Source organism: Aphelocoma coerulescens, chromosome 5 (genome assembly GCF_041296385.1).
Source record: "Aphelocoma coerulescens isolate FSJ_1873_10779 chromosome 5, UR_Acoe_1.0, whole genome shotgun sequence".
In the NCBI taxonomy this organism is placed as follows: Eukaryota; Metazoa; Chordata; class Aves; order Passeriformes; family Corvidae; genus Aphelocoma; species Aphelocoma coerulescens.
The window spans coordinates 38,017,911-38,023,711 of record NC_091019.1 but is presented as its reverse complement, the minus strand read 5'-3'; positions in this window follow the sequence as shown (position 1 = coordinate 38,023,711).

Below are 5,801 nucleotides of genomic sequence, written 5' to 3'. Positions count from 1 at the left end.
AAACTTCTTTAAAAAAAATGTGGGAGAGGGAACCTGCCTCCTGCCCCTGAAACTCATGCATTTAAGTGATGGTTAAACAATTAGTTTTAAGTCTTTGTGCATTTTTCTCTGGGATGTCTTATACCTATTGAAATAATGATTTCAATATTTAAATGAGATCTCAGTTTTTAAAAATGTCACTTGTTGTTTAAATAGGTATACTAAACCACCATATAGAACACCCTTGATGCACTCTCTGATAGACATTCAAAGAGGTTTGCTCCTATTTCCAGGTAAGTTCCTGAATAGTACTGTGACTTTAGGCAAGTGAATACTTAGTTCGTGTATGACTGTAAATTGAATGTGAGTGCTAGTAAAATGATTTATAATTCTTGGATGGAATGCTAATATTTTTAGGAAAACATTTTGGCATCTGCGGTTGTTGAAAGTTTTGCTCTTAGACTGATTCCTGTTGTGTTTAAGATAGAGAGTTTGGATGGAAAATGGGGATTTGGGCTTTTTGGAATTCACTATTCAAGTAATTGGTCTCCTGTTTTTTTCCACAGAGCATAAGTAAGCAGCCAAAGCCACAAGCATTCATCCTGGAGGCATTTTGCTGACACCAGTTCTCTGCCATACCTTCTTTCTTAATGTCCAAAGATGGTCTTTACCACAGCTATGATAAAAAGAGTAGAAAAACACTCCCAGTAGAAAAAAGTTCTAGGAAATACCTGTTCACACTAACTCCAAAAAAGTTAGAGGATGATTTGATCAAAGGGTCTAAACAGATAGATGGTACAGAATGTGTTCTCTGGCTAGTCTAGAAAGGTATGAAAGAGATCCAGAGACTGGAAGTTGAAAACAGGTATTTTCACAGTAGGTTTATTTGCATTTTTAGAGAGATGAACAACTAGCTACTGGAAAGACAGGTCAAGATGGCTTCTCTATCACTATACTCATGAATGTATTTACCTTTATCTCTGAAATATATGCTCTTCTAAGGTTATAAATGATTCAGAGAGATTCTGTGCTCCTCTACCAAGGTCAATTCCATATAGATTCAGATCTAGACCTAGATCTGCCATGTGATCCTAAAGGAGGGAACACAAACTATTTTTCAAGCCTGTTCCCAAGCTTCTCTTTGGCTTACATAAGGCTTATTTTATACGATTGGCTCCTGACAGCCATTCATAAAACTTGCAGCATTTGCTATCCAAATAGCTTCCAGCCACTGACATTATATCCCCTAGCATATCTGCTTACATTCTGCTGTTGTCCTACTTCCATACACCATTCATCTTTGAGAGCACAGTTTCACTAGATGCATTAGTTGCTTGCCCTGCTGATACCTTCATTGAAAGCACGCAGATATTAAAACCAGCAGCTGCCATTTAAGCAAGATATCCACGTGATTTGATATGTTAAAATACTGTAGGTCTCTCTAAATCTGCTGATCTTAAACATTGCATAAGATTGCTTACTCATTGGCTGTTCATACTGATTTTGCTGGATTACTGTAAACTATGTAAAAATTAGTTGTCTTGACAGCACTAAACAGGCCCCTATTAACTATTTTACAGTTCTACTGTTCAAGTGCCTGAGATGATCTTTTCATAAACATTAAATCCCCATAAATCAGCATATTCAAACAGGGGAGTGGACCCAGATGTTCATACCTGTTTCTGTGCCTTTCCTTCCCATTTTATCTCCCTTCCCCATCCCAATGCCACGTTTATAAGACTAAATTTGGGGTGGGGGAGCTGACCTGGGTTAAAACTAATTCAGCACAAGACTAGATAACTGAATGGTTTCTGCAGTCTGTAGTTGCATTGTACATTTATTATGCAGCTCCTCAAAGAGTTACTGTGGTGTTAAGGAATAAAAGAGCATAGGGTTGAAAACAAGTATGAAGAGCTGTCAGGGTCTCTTGTTAACTGCTCAGGCTCAAAGCATTTTTGAAACTCCTTGTTTTGTGCTACCTTAGACATCATTGCCAGGTCTGGCCTCAGCATAAGATTTAGGAATAATATAGCTGAAATATTAGATATCTTCTTACCAAGGTACCATGTCAATCAGCATTTCATACATGCAGACTGTAAGAATATTATAATCATTTTGATTCCCTGAAAACTTCAATAGAAAGTACTTCAAATTGATATGAAAAGGACACATGCAGCATCTTTTTATGAAGCATATAAAAATCACTATCAAGGTACTATTTCACATTCATTTTTTAACGGCAGGTAAGCAATGAAAGCTAGCATTATACATCACTGAATTAGTTTCATTATCAGCTTCACTGGCAGTAGTATGAATATGGAAAAAGAAATGCAAAGTTATATCACATTGCATTTATTATAAAATATTGCTTGTCTAAAGCCCAAATTGGCTGCAAGAAGAAAATTATGCTTGTATCTCCTTTAAGTCTAATTTCTTTTTGAGTGATATAGAAAGTAAATTGGAATTTTGTCAAGAAAGATCTTGAATCACTGTGTTCTTTGTTGGAGGTCCTTATAACTTTCTTATACCTAACACTGTTAGATTATAATTTTACTTGGCAACCCTTGCACTTTTTTTTAAAAGTAGGTTAAATATGAGTCATATTGTTATAACATGATTGTATCTCATTCCAGGCTAAGATGTTGAGCTTGCAGAACACAAATGAAATCTATCTGGAAAGAAACAGTAAGTCACTTACGCTAATCTTTCAGATTTAAAACTTTTTTTTAAGTGCTGAAAAAAATTATTTTCAACACATGAAGAATATCTACAGAAAGGGTAGATTCAGGGAATAAATCACAGAGCTAGATCAAATGAGATCAGAATAGTTCTATCTTTGTTGCACATAATTGCAATGAGACCTTAAAGTCCACTTGTACAGTGCTTTCCATTGATTACCTATGACTGCACAACTCATCTCATTGAACCTCAGTTGTCTAGAAGTTAGGTATCTGTTTTAAGTTATTCATCTGGATTGTATTTATCTCTTGTCAATACAGACATAAATACACCATTCAAATGGGATGAACCTTCCATGGTTCATGGGAACTTTCTCCATTCATAGTAGAGAAAATGTAGCTTGATCCAAATGCATCCATTTAAGCTAGGTAAGGTAAGCACTACCCTAGTAGCTCACTGGTTAATATTGTTTTCTTTCTGAATGGTTTCTCTAAGAATTTCAGATGTCATTAAAGTTGGAGGATGAAGTAGCAGTGGAATTTAGGCTGAGTACTTTGTGTTTAGGAACCCTTAACCTCTCTTCTTTAACCCCTCCTGGTTGCAATATAGGAATGATACATATCTACTTTTGTGTTCTGGTTTCAGCTGGGATAGATTTAACTTTCTTCCCAGCTGCTGGTACAGTGCTGAGACTTGGACTCAGTATGAGAATAGTTGATAATGCACTGATTTTTTAGTTGTTGTCAAGTAATGCTTACCCTCACTCAAGGACTTGGAGGACTTTCGGTTTCCCATGCTCTGCCAGTGAGGAGCTGCACAAGAAGCTGTGAGGAGTCATAACCAGGTCAGCTGACTGGAACTGGCCAAAGGGATATTCCATACCACAGAACATCATGCCCAGGACACAAACTGGGAGGGACTTGGTTGGAACATGGCAATTTCTGCTCAGACTGGGCATCAGTCAGTAACTGGTTATGTATCACTTGTTTCCTGTCTAACCCTCTCCTTTTCATTACAATTATTACTATTATTATTATTTACTTTCTTTGTATTATTAGTTTGTTCTTATACCAAATCAAAGATTTTGCCTTTTTCTGATTCTCTGCCCCATCCCACCATGGGGCAGTAAGATTGAATGAGGGTCTGTGTGATCCTTAGTTGATGTCTGGGGTTAAACCATGACATTTTGTAAAACGGTTTCATTTTCCTGCCTCTTTTGCAGTATAAGCAATGATTATTAAACAAATTAAAATCTAATGTGATTTAATTGACATGGAATTTCTCAGTTATTGATTCTGCCCTGATATTGATCTCTATATGGACACTGACACACTGTAATTACGTACATGCTTTTTGTTGCTGTAAGGCCACAAAAGCCACATACTGTATTATTAAAAATAGACTTCCTATCTGATCTAATCGTGATTTTGGCTAAGACTGCAGTGCAGAGTAAGTCCCCAGGTCTACATGCTTAGGATCTATATGAATATTAGTTTAAAAAATTTTCAGACAGAAATGAACATGTGCTAAAAGACAAAAGCCTTGCTTCTAACAGAAATAAATCAGTTGCTTTAGCAGCTCATCCCATTGGGACACCTAAAGGCAGTAGTTCTTATTGAGTAATGGGCTGCAAAATTTCAGTATAATGACAGAAATTTGTTTCTGGCAGATTGACAGAATTTTGTTATTTTGGGGAAGGCTGTAGGGGTAACCATAGCATAAAAGTAAGGTCAACTCCAGTCAGACAATTTTTAGTAACTGGAAGATTGTGATGGTTGCCTGGCAACTACAGCAGATATAAACTAGCTTTTCCAGGTGACTTGGGAGACTTACGACATTTTCCCTTGCTGTATTGAAAAGATTGCCTTTTAAAAGGGTCTGGCAGTTAGAAAGGTAAATTAATCATGGTTAACTTGGCCCATGGTAGATACAGAGACTGGTTGATCTGACTTCTTCCTAACATGTTTTTTCTTTCATGGTTCCGGAAGGGCCAATATATCATCTAACTCTTGAAATTAAGAGACACAGGCTTGATTCCTTTGCTGCATTGAATAAACCAAAACCACATGTGGGTTCAAAATATATCTCCAGCTTCCCAGCATCATCCCTTAAGCATTCTCCTTAACCTGCAGAGGCTCAACAGGTAGTAGGTGGGACCCACCTTCTATTTTTATGTCAATGCTTGTACATGAACAGGAGAGCAAAGTCACCCCTTCTGATCAAGGAAGGACACTTACAAGAATGTGATTTAAATTTTAAAACTTTTCTGTTTTGCTGGGTTACTCCCATTCTCTGGGAAATTTCTCAATACTTCCCACTATTTCATTAAAGAAGTAATTCAACTTCCAGATTGGCAAATTCGATTTTTTTTAACAAAGGTTGGCTCACTGTTTTGTCCCAGCCATAGGCATAGCACACATTTTACCAGGATTCTCCATACTGAGACCTTTCTGAATGAATTCTAAAAGTTCACAGAAGGTATTGACGGATGTCATTTGTTGTACCGAGTCACAGCTGATACTACTTTCTCTTCTGGTATGTTTTTATCCATCTGAAGGGAATCTTAGAATATCCTGAGCTGAAAGGGACTGGCAGGGATCAATCAAAGTCCAGCTTCTGGCCCTGCACAGGACAACCCCAAGAATCAAACCATCAAACCTGAGAACATTGTCCAAATGCTTGGTGCTGTGACCACTTCTGTGGGGAGCCTGTTCCAGTGCCCAATCACCACCTCGGTGAAAAACCTTTTCTAATCCCTAACCGAAACCTCCCCCAACACAGCTTCATCCTATTCCCTCAGGTCCTTGTTGACAGAGAGTATCTGGTAACAACTTCACAGATGATGCAGAAATAGGTCCATGGTAAGGAATATTACTGCTGAATATCTGCTGTGTTTCATTCCTATTCTGCCAGTGTAATCTGGATATCAGCTGTTCCAAAAAATCCTTCTAGTCTTGTTTTCTGATAGTGTATACCATTGAAACAGGTGATGCTTCACCAATCTATGGTCCTAGCTGATATTTTGTACTTCTTCTGAACCCTTCCTCTCAGGTAACTGTACTATCCAATTTCTGAGATGCTATACATATCTTATGCAGGGCTCCAAGGTGTCAAATACTTAACTAACTATTTTGTTCTATTTG